Below are 14,033 nucleotides of genomic sequence, written 5' to 3' on the forward strand. Positions count from 1 at the left end.
TCTGACCACTGACTTTCCCGCGAACATAACATGTTCACCAACTGTGCAGAAGAGCAGACAGAGTGACAGAGACAGAGTCACAGGAAAGAGAAAGACATAAATGTCAAGCTGTCACAAATTCAGGACAGTAAATGATCTGGTTACTGTGTTTGTGTCATTTCCCCCTGTTCTCACACTGTGTGGTCAGCTGTGCTGTAACCGCTGTGAAAATCTATACTCCCCTTCTACACTCAGACACGCTGTAGACTGTTTGCTTAGCCCCCACAGACGGCTGGACCACTCCTCCTGTTACATCCGGAAAATCTAAACAAAGCACTGAGCATTAATATCTTACTTTATTTTAACAAGAAGTGAGATTTCTGCTGTCTTGTAGCAAAAAATGACCCTAATGCATATTTCCTGCTGAGTTGTTGAACAGTAGGGCTGTCACAGATACCAATTTTGGGGCTTTGAGGCTTCAGTGAGAGTATTCGTGGCCAAACTTTTCTCAAACTTGCAGTCATTACTTACTTATATACTTTGCTGTTGCTATAATTATGAACCTAATGAGTAGGGGGGTCCTGATTTTGGAAAAAGCTTAACTTTTCGAGCTTGTGGTTATCGCAGCCCGCATTTGCACACGAATGCTCTCATTTTATGTGCTTTTTGTGTACTTAAAGCAGCAATTTTTTTTCACCTTTCATGGCTTTATTCGATAGGACAGCTTGAGACATGACAGGAAACGGGATGAGAGAGAAGGTGGGATAACATGCAGGAAAGGGCCGCAGGTCAGACTTGAACCCTGGGCCGCTGCAGTGAGGACGCAGCCTCTGTACATGGGATGCACGCTCTACCAACTGTGCTACTGTGGCACCCAATCAATATTTTTTAACGATTGATCAAATGACTGTTTTGTGAAAGGTGTTGCACGCAGTAACAAACCCAGAGACAACTATCACCCAATTATGTTTGTTTTCATATCCCTTTTGGACCTGTAGTTCAGATTTTGGAGGCATGGGCATCTATGAGCCTTGGTTAACCATAGTCGTGGATTGACCATATGTTGTTTGGGGTGCCAGTCAGCCTTACATCAGACAGATTCTGGTTTTGAATTTTCAGAAGTCAACCCACTACACGGATGCACCAGCACTTTCCACATGTTCCCACTTCAATCGCCTACACACCTTGCCTCAATGTCTCAAAAACAAACAAGAGTGACTAGCCAACACAGTTCAGCATACAGAAATGTACTGAAAATATATAAAACCAAACCCAACAAAAACTGTCCTTTTCAGGCAAACTCCACAGTCCAAATGCAAACAGAAAATGATCTTTTAGTTCAGTTCATCAAGGGTTAAGACCATCAGCAGCACAAAACATTCAGTTTATCATACAAGTGAGCCCTCGTCCCAAAAAAATCAATAGAGGATCTTTGCAAAGAAGATAAACATATCTCTAACACGTTCTCTGAGTGGGGATGCTTGGGTGTATCTTCAGAGAAGCATGATTACAGCTTAGGGTTAGGGTTCATCAGCAACCTTTCAGTTCTGCTTGTTTAAACATAGATCATTCAAAGTCATTGAATGTCCCTTTAAAACAAAGCAAAAAGTGGGTAAAGTTAACTGTATAGGGTTTCTTTGCAAATTAATATTTTTGTTTCGTTGTTGTTAAGAGTTTCGAGAAGAAATTGGAGGACCAGCGCTAGAAAAAGACAGCTCTTCACTGATCAGTTCAAGATACAATTCAGAAGAACAAGTCTAAATGGCTTGTTATGTATGATTCTGCAGCACATAACTGCAGTACTGATCTACCGAAGACATCAACAAATCCAGCATAAAAGCAATTTCCACAGAGGTTCTGGGGTACTTATGTCAATAATCTTGGCTTTATGTTAATAAGCAGGCATGTTTTTATTGTGGCTCGCTGCCAACTGCATCACAGAAATGAGGCAGACTTTTCCACTGCCGTGGTCAAACCGGTCAAACAAACCATCTAAATGACTTCCTGCTCTTTCTGCTGCAGCTGCTGCATTCGGAGGAAACACACACAAATTCATGGTTTTCTCTGCTACACTCTGCCCACGGGCCAAGGTCCTTCACTAAATTATACCGTTCAGCACAGAGCAGTACGCCTCTCCTCTCCTCTCCTCATCTAATAAAACAGAGAGTGAGCTGCCACTCACTCAGGCTTGGAGTAGTTTGACAGAAAAAGCATCTATCTGTCAGTTCATGGAGCCGGAGAACAGGGTAATTTAAAGCCTCTTCTCAGGTTCAATACCAACCTTCCGGATGAATCTCACATCAAATGAGATAAGCATTTCCCGTTGAGCTACTGTGTTAACAGTAAGTGGAATGCCAACATCTATAATGCAACTCAACAGAATGCATTAAGACAATGAAGACTATATTTAAATCTTTCTATAGGTTGAGAAAGTGGGACTCAACTTTCTAAAAATAAAAAAATGGAGGTAATGGATAGTGATTTTTATTCAACAGTTTTCCTTTTCTCTTTTTATTTACACTTTGTATGCATTAACAAGACTGTATAATTATCCATTGTGTGATAGAACTCTGTAAAATATCAACACTGTTTTAATTAAAACATCTTTTATTTGCAATGTCATGGACAAGTACTACACTTCCCTAAAGTGTGACAGCGACGTCTTGGGTGCAGCTGTGTGTTCCAACAGGACAATAATCCCAAACACACATCAGAAGTGGTAAAGGAACAGCTAAATCAGGCGAGAATTGAGGTTTTGGCCTTTCCCTGAATCCCAGTCCACATGTTCTCGAATCCCATCGAGAACATGTGGACTGTGCTGAAGAAACAAGTCTGTGCCAGGAAGCTACAAATTTAGCTGAACTTTCTTTCATCCCTCAAGAGGAGTAGTTAAAAAGTCAGAGGGTGACCAGAAGCTTGTGGGTGGCTATCAAGAGCACCTAATTGGGGTGAAAACGGCCAAGGGACATTTAACCAATTATTAGAATTACTGTATGTATTTGTTTGACCCAGCAGACTGGCAATAAATTGGAAACTCAAGACTGCCATGATATACATACATGTTTACAAGTGGATGTAAACTTACTGTACATATGAGTCTCCTTCAGATGAGTCTAAATTAACCAGCAGCCAGCTTTATCTGCCCTGGACAGCGAGTGGACTTCATACTGGGTGGCTGGCAAACTCACCCTGGTGGTATTACGGCTTAATCTTCAACCTTATTACTTCCCCTCAGCTTTTCATTAATCAGCGGGAGACTTAAGAGGATTGCACTTTCGCTACCATCACAGCATAAAAACTGAAGTACTGAGTGAGCCGATTCCAAAGTGTAAACACGACGAGAATCCTCTTAAAACACATCCGCAGGAAGGGAGAAACTTTAGCAGCAGAGTGGGTTAATTCAATAAGGTTGTGTTATGGAATAAAAATAATTTCCTGTACTGGAAGTAATAACAGAGCTAGTTTAAATCTTTGAGGTTACTTCATCAGCAAATATGCAGCACAAGGAGAAATGTAATTGGTTGTGTAATTCACTGAGCCAGAGTCAAATGGTAAAAATAGGACTAAAAACTTTGTCCAACAGTGATGGTTAACAAAACGGCATTACTATCAGTGACTGTTTAACACAAAGAATATGCAGACCACATGGTTTGCAGATAATCAATGGGCTAATCAACAGTCCTGGAAAAGATTCTTCTCATTTTATCCCCGTCTCTTGAGTAGCCTAAGGGGATTTAACCCATCGGCTCTATGAGGATCTAACTGACACTCTGACAATCCCCTTCACTGCTGATAAACCTGAGGATCAGATGAACCCCTGCCTAACAGCAAGCCCATGCAGACAATAAGAGCAGAGAAGCTGACTTAGCAATAGCCTCTGGTGGACTCTGCGTGTACAAACAAGTAAATTCCAAATCCATTAGCTCGACTGACAGCCAGGTGAAGCAGTTGAGTTCAGGTTCGTTTGATCAGTCGATTCCCAGAATGTTATCTTGACAAGTGTGCAAATGATATTGATCGCTCATCGACCGCTGGTGGTTCTCACTCCTTGTTTGCAGAAGTAATTAATTGGAGCCATAATCTTGAGAACTAACAATGACACAAATCAAGTGTCAGTGGGTGTGTCACATTCAGGACAACATTTCAGGGCATTACTAACAGTTGCTAGAAACCCCACGGACAAATGCAGAGGCGTTTATTTAAGAAAGGGAATGTTCCACCTGTGAGTCAGTCGGATCGCTAACATAGCTATGCTGGGTCCAAAGGCAACTGTCCAGGGGCCTGTGGCAGCGTGTTAGGGGCAACAGCTTCAGAGGGAGGAGGGTTTATGTTTCTGGCTGCAGGCAACTGTGCCCACATGTGTAAGTAGCAGTCTGGCACCAAGGGCTCGGATATAGACAGAAATGAAACAGACAGAATGGGAACTCTTACTTAAATCAACAAATGGTTGGTCATTGTGTTTAACACTACAGGGTCAGTGGGCGATCAGTCCCGAGATCACTATGAGCATCATCCTCGCTTGTGAACGACTGAGCTTTCCAGAATGCCCCGTCATACCCAATCATGTGACTATTACCTCTTACTAATTAACCTGTTTACTGGTGGACTGTACAAAACAGGTTTATTTAGCATGCCACGAATAAATAACACTGACAGAGGACAATGAAGGAAAGAAACATCCTTTGATTGATGATCGGTATTGATCTGCTTCCAGCAATCAGTGATCGGCCCCAAATATCTCGATTGGCGCACCATTAGATAGAAGATAGAAGCATATATTTACAAAAAACAATGAAGGTGATGAGGTAAAATATCAAACACGTCGTCTCTGAAGTGATTTTAATTGGGTTTATGTCAAAAAAGAATGATCACAGTCTGTTTTATTTCTGTTTTATTTCTGTTTTACACAACTTTTTGTAAATCTTTTTGGTTGTGCCATTTTTAAATGTATCTTCTGAATCTGTCCCAAAAGACCTGACTGGTGCATCACTAGCTGTTATATTAGGGAATAAATAACCAGGTCAATAGTGCACAAGAGTGTTTCAGTTCCCACAGCAGCAGCAATTCCACTGAACTTTCAGTATAAAATCTGTGTGGAACTAAAACTTGTCAGTTACTGGAAAACATAACATGAGAAAAAATGACATTAACAAGGGCAAGATTTTATTCCAGTAAGCTTCGGTGTTGCAATGAATTACCCTGATTCACAGAGGGCACATCTATATACTCTAATTCTATAGTGGACACTGCCTGAGGCAGCGATATAGAAGAGGGCAGCTGGGGGTTTAAGGTTTTGTCTGGAGGCTGGGCTGCAGGCTGGGCCGAGGCTCTCCAGGGAGCTGGGGAAGGGGACGGGCTGTGGCTGAGGCTGAGACCGAGGGCTGGTGGCATGGTACGTACACAACTGTCCCGGGGCTGAGGGCTGCTCAGAACAATAAAAAACCACACCCTATGGCTTTAACATGGCATGCCTTCTTCTGTCCTCATATAAGAAGATTAGATTTTCAATAAGGATTACATCACTGAGGGTTAAGCTTGACCATATTAGATGCTTATTTCTAACATCTGAACAGTGACTAATCTTGCTGATGTAATTAAATGTTTTATATTCCATTTTGTCATTGGTGATGTTGCTCATTCATTTTAAAATCAAATTCTTGTTTCAATCATGTTTTATCTTGACCATAGGCTGCAACTGCACATTAGATAATTTTGTAATTCTCCGCATCTCTATTGGCTCTAGTGTGAGCCAGTCGGCATAGGTAGGCAATTACTGTACCTGGGAGCCCAAGTGACTTAATCTGCCGTTTGCTCTCACATTTTTCACAAAGTGACATTTTCAAATTGCTTATTTTGCCCAACCAACAGTCTAAAACCCATAGATTATTCATTTAATGTCATACATGACAAAGAAAAGCAGCAAGTCTTTATATTTAAGACGCTGGAAATTGGAAAAGTCTGACATTTTTGCTTGAAAAATGACTGAAACTATTAATCCATCACCAAAATAGCTGATTTATCAATTAAATCAATCGATTAATTGACTAATCTTTGCAGCTCTTCCTCACCCCAAAACATCAAAGACAACAAAGCTGTCAGACGGCTCACAGAACAGAGACCACAGCATATCATTACAGCTTTATGTGCACATGGGCGGGACGAGAAAGAACGGAGGAGGACAGCAACAAGACAACAGAGATTTTCTGCCTGCAAATAGCAGCCAAACACCACAGCCAGCTCAGGTTAGACGGCTTTGAACAATTGTGCCCATGATGAGGCGAACACCTCTTTCATTTATGTACCTACTCTTGACCCTGAGACATTCTTCTCTCGCCGTGAGAGTAACAGAATGAAATGATGTTCAAGGCCGTGAACGTGTGGGTGAGCGATGTCCTCTTACCTGGAACAGTCCATCATGTTTCTTGTGTATGTAGCCTACAATACTTACTCAAGTCTTTCTAAACATGGGGAAACCTGTCTTAGACAGCATAGTGCTGTTGTTCTCTGTGGAACCGTCAGCGTTCATTGCGCATGCATGTTTTCTGAAAACTTACCGATGCTGACGAAACGGAGTAGTACCATCGTAAATCGTGGGGGGGCAGTGCAGCCTACAGTTCACCAAATGACCATATACACGACAGAAAAGTTTGAACAACGGCGGACATCCGAAAGTACTGGAACCTGATAATCTCATTGGTAACCAACACCACCATGTTTATTGTTGTTAGAAACTCTCGACTCTGAGCTGCCCTCTACTGGATTTATTGCTTATCATCCATGCCAACGAAAAAGAAATACGTGCGCAGTTACGGTTACATCGTTTGAGATCTTTTTCTGTATTATTTCAGTACAACTGCATACCCCAAGTGACCCAAGTGTACGTTTACCACATCAAGATATACTAAGAAAACATACTTCCCTACACTGGAATGTTAACTCCCACTTTTGGTGTGAGGAGGATGTAGACAAAGAAAGACGGACCAATCATTACGAGTCACTCAACGATCCCTCACTAGCCTCAAAGATACGCATCTGGTCTCATGAGGGCCCATTATGTGTCATGGTCCATCTGTGCATGTACTTCTCATGACAAAAGTCTCCTCAGCCTGTACCTCTGTTTTAGACTGTGTGTGGTGAACAGGACGAGAGGATGGAGGGGAATTCCATTTATGTACGATGGACAGAAGCTCGCTGCTAATGAAAAGAAGTATTTATTAGACTGCCAATCCGCCCGTCAGCCAAACTCCCTCGAGGGCTCGTACCCGGCAGATAGCGAGCATTTCTGAACCGGGGTCAACCATTTGTAAAGCCCTTCCACTACGCATGTAAAAACAATTAAAGAGTGACTTGAGGTTACACTGTGGTGCACAGAAGAGAGGAGCATGTGGGTTCAGGCTTCTCACAAAGCCGTTCATTTTCCTTATCTTCTCAGGGATGCCTGTGGCCACCGTGGTGCCCCAGCAAGTGTTCTCTGCAGAATCTCCACTCCCAGAGCCAGTTACAGCACAAACAGAGCCCCCCTCACACACACACACACGCACACACACTCTCCCACACACGGAGAAGAATGTACCATGAGGGACCACCAGCTGTTGCAGTGACCGATATGGGGAACGCCCAAAATACTTCTATCATCAAAATCTGGCATGCACATTCTCTCTCATGCACTTACACACCTACTGTAAGATCAACACGATCAGGTTCTTTTACACTCTGTGACTTCTTCTGAGATGCTTTCCTGCCTGTTAAAGGAGTTAAGCTAATAATTACTGTGAAATCGTCCCAGACTCATCCAACAAAGCCATTCATTAACAGGACAAGAGCTTATCATAAACTCAGCAGGTCATCATATCCAGTCATTTCTTCAGATGCCTCCCAGCTGACTAAAGGCTTGTTGGACAAAGGTGCTAAAAATATAACCAACATCCTACTACAGTATGTGACACCTGAGATGAACAAATGAGAAAGCACGCTGAGCAGGGCACACTTGGCGTCTGATTTCAAAAGCATTAACACTCCTCTCCCTTTAACGCTCCCACTCATTTCCAGTTCTCACGCTGTTGAAGAGCAAACTACTTAACCTACACTGTGCCCGACACTTGACAGCTATAAATCATAACACCCCATCCATGCGGCATACATGCCCAGCAGTCTTACTTTTACGATCCATTGAACGGGCTGGAAAATGGTTGTTTCAGCTGCGGAGCATCGCTTTTCAATGACCAGCTGCAGCTGAAGTGGCCTTCGACCCGTTCCTCCGTGCGTGTCTGAGAGGTTTGAGGTCCGGATGGTAACCTAACCACTTCCTGTATGCAACCTAATGAGAATAATCATCCCATAGTTTGATTTCAAAAGCTCTGCGGGCAGAAATGGCAACAGCCAGCGATGTTGTTTTGGATTTTGAGGCAGAATATTTCTGGTAATATTGAGGCCAGGAGCTGACAAAATGTTGGAAAGGTTATCAGACAAGACAAATATTTGACTGAACACATCAATAAATAACAGTTATATGAATACAATGGATTGTATGAAGAAATATAAACTTTACACTGTCCCTTAAACTGTAATCCAATTTAATTAAAATAAATTAAAATAGCATTTTAAGTCTTCTAGTTATCTTTTATTAGCTTTTTATTTCCTTAGGTTGTAATTGGCATGTCCGAACCTGACCAAGTCCAAGAGAGTGGCAACTGAGCCCGACCCAAATCAGACAGGCACTCTGTTTTTTCCATGCCAACCTCGTTAGAGCTCGACTCTGATTACAGACATCTGCAGAGTAGATGACCATGAAAAGGCATTGTTCTGTTCACACAGATATAAAATAACAAACATATTCATATATCTTATAACTGTGGTTACGCACATATATTTATACAGAACTGGAGTTACATCAAGGCAGAAACTACTGCTGTCCGGGTAGGGCTGGGCGATAAAAATAATATCACAATATTTTCTGGCCATATAGTGATACACAATATATACCTCAATATTTTGAAATCACCTCAAAAGCACTTCATAAATGCTAGGACTGGGCGACAGAATCAAACATCACAATATTTTTGATCAAATAGGCCCGACTTTCATATCAATATTGCAACAATATTGTAGAGATGACTAGTGGTACTTTCACAAAATATTAACACAATGAGATTTCTGATTAGTAATCATCAGTAATGTGGATTTTAAGACAAAATGAGTAAGGGCAAGTATTAGAACAAGTAGAACAGTCCGGTAAGTTCAGAAAACGACTTCACTGTACTGTAATGAAGCCTTTAAAACCAGGACAAGACAACACTTATGCTTTATCATGATATCAAAGATCTAAACAATATATAGTCTCATATCATGATATCGATATATATCATATTGCCCAGCCCTAGGACCAGGATGTGTGTTTAATGTAATGTCATATACTGTCATGCATACTGCTGTAGAAACACTGTAAACTCTTGTATCAGGAGTAAAAGTAATCAAGCTGGCGAGTTAATGCTAACAAAGTTAGCTAACATGTGTTAGTAAAGGCAGGAGACAAACACAGACACACACCTACAAAATGTCAGCGATAACACAATTAAGTCTAAGACTAATTTCCATTGTGGTCCTTGATAAAGTCAAAAATCTTGGAGGTGACGCTATATAACGTTGTGAAGACGGAAGATGTGTCCGTGAGCTTCCGAGTAGCATTAGCAAGCTAACTTTGTTGACCTGACCTGTCAGCTGAAATGCGCTAGCACCCGTTACACAAGTGATGCTCCAGCAGTCAGCATGGATGATTAACATTATGTGGCTGATGTGGTTTTATGGAGTAACTGGTGCTTTCAAAAAATATTAACACAATACGATCTTGATAAATAATCATCAGTAACATAATGACCAAGGGGAAATATTACTACACCTACAACAGCCTGGTGCGTTAAGCAAATTACATATATATTCCTTGAGGTGCATTTGATCAACTGATAAGGAAACAAAGTACAAAGTTTTATATTTCATTTTACGTTTCATTTAAATAAGTAAACTAACAGAATTACTTATTGATGTACTCAGTTGTATGTTTGACCTTTTAATGCTCATTTTGGGGCTCCACACAGTGATCTTGGTTCACTTGGAAAAAGTGACAAATTGGACTTGAGTCAGTGAACAACAGAACTTTTCTACACACTACAGTCTGTGATAATGCCATAACCATGCACACTTTCATTCATCCCCCACAGTCAAGTGTGGGTAATGTGATATTGTGCTTCTGGAACAGACCCTTAGCAAGCAGATGGCCAGCTATTCAAAAATGTCTGGATGCTGGGACCCCAAGTAAAAACCAGAGAAAAGACGAGACCACGAGAATCTTAACAAAGGTTGCATAGGAAATGTGCGCTTGAATGTTTGGAATGAGAATGATATAAGGAGAGGCTTTGATTTAGCCGTTTCTCGTTTTACCAGATAAAATCCAACAGCTGTTACAGAAGAGGGGAACCAGCTGCCCAACCTAACTCCATCTTCCTTTTTTAGCCATTTCAACGAGATCATGAACACACCCAGCGCTGAAGAGCTCTCTGTCTTCAGATCCAGCAGGCTCATCATGTGCAACACACAGACTGAGAGGGGGATCCTCTGAGAGCCAAGCCTCACCTAGTCGCGGAATAGCAGAAATCACAGCGCATGACTGGTTCTGATCACACACTCCCTCTATAACCCAAGAATTTCAACCGTTCTCTGTTTAGTCCAGAGGCTAAACTGACTGTGACGAAGGCCAACATCATCATTTTCAATAAGGGTGATAAAGCGTGTTTCAACAAGAGCAACATAAATAAACACTGTTCATCATCAGCAGCCACTGATCACACAGATTCCAGGAAATAATGACACATTTTAAAGTCAATGAGCTCTCCTCAAGTTCAACAAACATTGCCAAAGCAGATCATCACAGTTTTTGTAACTTGGGCAGTAAATTGGCAGCTGTGTATGTCCTGCAGAATGCTAGCAGGTGAACAAGGCATTTGACATTTGGCTCACACACATTCCTACATCAGCTGACAAAACCCCAGAGCTCACCACAGCCCACAGCTTCTATATTGTAGTGAGCAGTCTTGTCTGAGTGTGTTGGATATCATGTATCATACTTTCAAAAAAAAGATGGTGGTAACTTCGAGGTTTAAAGGAGCACTATGCAGTTTGGGGGAAGAATTGTTTTAATCAGAAGACAAAGATCTTCATTAACTGATTTTTTTTTTTCTGCCTAAACAAACTAAATAAACAAACTCTCTTTGTTTTCATGACTGAATAAACTGAATACACAAACTGAGCTTAAACGACAACACAATTTATGCTGTTTTACTTTGTTTATATGTGGCAGACCCTGCCACCTTTCCTTAAAACAGTCTTGTGGGACCGTATTGTCCTCTTAGAACAGCTTGTTTATTCACTTTTGGAAAAAGAAATATATTCCTGAGTTTGTATTATTACCTTATTAATATTGTAAATATTTAAATTCTGAATTTGAATTCCTTCTCTAAAACTACATACCGCCCCTTTAACTGTTTGGACGTTAAAACAAAGCATTTCTAAACATCAAAGATCGTCTACACACACCTCAAAGCAGGATGAAGTTCATGAACTGAAATGCTACCTATGAATTTAACATGACTCACAGTAGCATGTGTCGAGTCCACCTGAACAATAAGAGGGGTTGTTTGTTTTTTTCATTGACAAACAAAAGTGATGCTCGTGAGGAAAGTTTGTTTTTCTAACGTGAACCACAATTTTTTTTTGTTCCGTTTTAATGAACGCCGGCCTTGAACTCACCTGTCTGGTCAGTGGTGTGTGAATCAGCCGTCCATGCTGCCTGAGTGAAACACAGCCTCACATCCACGCCAACGAGCTGAGAGTATGTGATGAGGTGCAGCTCCACTTCAGCTCACTGTGAGTTCCCCTCAAAAACCGGCGCACTTTTAGGAAAGTAACGGGACTAAAAGTAGAAGAAAGTCCGAGTCCAGAAAGTGTGTGTTAGAGTGTGTGTGTGAGTGTCCCCGTCAGAACCTGAGGCAGTCTGTCTCTGTGGTTTGGTTCGGTGGAGGGCTCCGGACAGACAGGCTGGTCTGCACTTCTGATGGGCTTCAACAACAGAGCAGCAGGCAGCTGAGACAAGAGACACGGAGTCAGACAGGGTGGGACAGGAAACGGCAAGGGGTCGCCTTCAAAATAAAAGCTCAAAACCTGTCGCACCTGAAAAGGTATAAATGCTAATTTTGTGGTAGTTGAACAGATAGCTAATAAATCTTATGTATGCTACAATTTCTTGGCGTGTTGTGCTACTTCATTCTTCTGTTTCAGTATGCTACTAATTTCCAGTTCCTGATATAGCTTAATGAATTATGTGTGTGATGTACTGTATAATAATAAACTAAAAACATTAGCCCGACCATAACCAGCTGCAGCATTAAAGAATACGTTTACCAAAACTTGGATTACAAAGCACATACAAAAACAAACAAAACAAAGCAACAATAGAAAAAAAAAACAATCTAAAATGGCTCCATACAACTCATGGTGTAATCCAAGTCTGCTGAAGCCCCAAAATCCCAAATGGATTTGAGAAGATGTTATTTACACCCTTTTGAAAATTGAAATCATCCCTGTGGCTGCTTAGCACACACATCCTCTGAAGCACAAGCTCAACCAGGTGTCAAGTGTTTACTTATCTACTTTTCTAATCCATTTGGGATCTCGGGGCTTCCAGAGGCTTCGATTACACCGGATGAGCTGTACAGAGCCATTTTATGTTTCTTTTTGGTTTTGTTTTTCAGTTGTTTTTAATATTTTAAAACTTTAAAAAGTCCCCATCTACTTAAGTCATTGAGCAGAATGCTTATCCTTTAAAGTGATAAGTACAATATATTGACATATCAATAATTGTCATCCAATTATATAATGTAGGTCTATATTATTCTGATTATTATTCAGTACTGGTAGACTATCACTATTGGTAACAATAATAATAGTAATAGCACAACAAAAAGTTTATCAAAAGTCTGTCTTAGTTTATTCTTTATCCAGAAATGTTTTTTCACTGATTATCAAAATAAAAGTTGTTTTTTTCCCCCAATGTCAAGTAAGTTTAAAATAGGGTTATATTTCGGCTTTAAAGCATTTCCCCGTTCCTGTGCCATTATAACTCATAACGAGCTCGAACATGAGGGTTTTATTTTGAAAATCCTGCTCAGACATGCTGCCCTGCCTCTGCTGGCTTAACACCAGTAACACTGAGCTGTGGCTCTGTCTGTGCAGACAGTGTGACCGGTTCAGACAGTCAGCTCCTGTTAGACACTGGCACCCTGGATCCGTTATACATTAAAACCACTGAAAATATATGAATGAAAAAAAAAAACTTGATTCTGTGATGATCCTGTTCACAGTGTACCTAAATCAGGCAACATCTGAAAACATCCAACACATGGTGAAACAAATTTGAATGTGCTGACAGATCTATAGGATTCCAGTCAGTCAGTATGTAACACTACTGTTATATTTGAGCATAAAAGTCTTGGTCAGTTAGTTCAAATTTTGATGATCATTTTGTTTTTTGTCCATTTCATTATACAGCACATTGTATGGTCTAACAGCTGAACTACTATTCATTTAGTCATTTGGTTGAAAGCATTTTATTTGAATGTCTGACTCTGACGCTTTGAGATCACTGAAGATGAACATGAACAATGACTTAAAGAACTGGGACTCTCCTCCTCCTCTGTGCGCCTACGTGAATGACGTGTGACTGCCCTCTGCTGGTCACTGGTCCATTTGTCTCCCAAATGTCAGGTTCAGAGTTGTGGATGCATCCTGTTTAGTCCAGGATGTGCTGACATGCAGCTCGTTAGATTTACAAAAAACAAGAGAGAAGTCGCTGGTATTCACTATTAAAACTGTTTTTATTAAACACCCGGTGGCTACTTTATTAGTTACACCTGCACCAAGTAGTCCAATACTACTAGGCCTTGAAGTTTACTTTATGATTCTTTCTGATCACACTGCTATAGAGGTGTTAACAGAATTATACATTT

At 40.9% G+C, this 14,033-nt stretch overlaps 1 protein-coding gene across 2 annotated transcripts in view; it reads right to left on the reverse strand.

Annotated features, from left to right (window-relative positions):
- Nucleotides 1-12,076, reverse strand: part of plxnb1a (plexin b1a) — a 71,131-nt gene extending 59,055 nt beyond the window's left edge. For both annotated transcript variants that reach the window (XM_084367675.1, XM_084367673.1), the window contains exon 1: nucleotides 11,779-12,076. The gene's annotated coding sequence lies outside the window, so the exon portion shown is untranslated. The remainder of the gene's footprint in view (nucleotides 1-11,778) is intronic.
- Nucleotides 12,077-14,033: the final 1,957 nt, after the last annotated feature.

This window comes from Pagrus pagrus (assembly GCF_965226575.1).
Source record: "Pagrus pagrus genome assembly, chromosome: 11".
Taxonomy (NCBI): domain Eukaryota; kingdom Metazoa; phylum Chordata; class Actinopteri; order Spariformes; family Sparidae; genus Pagrus; species Pagrus pagrus.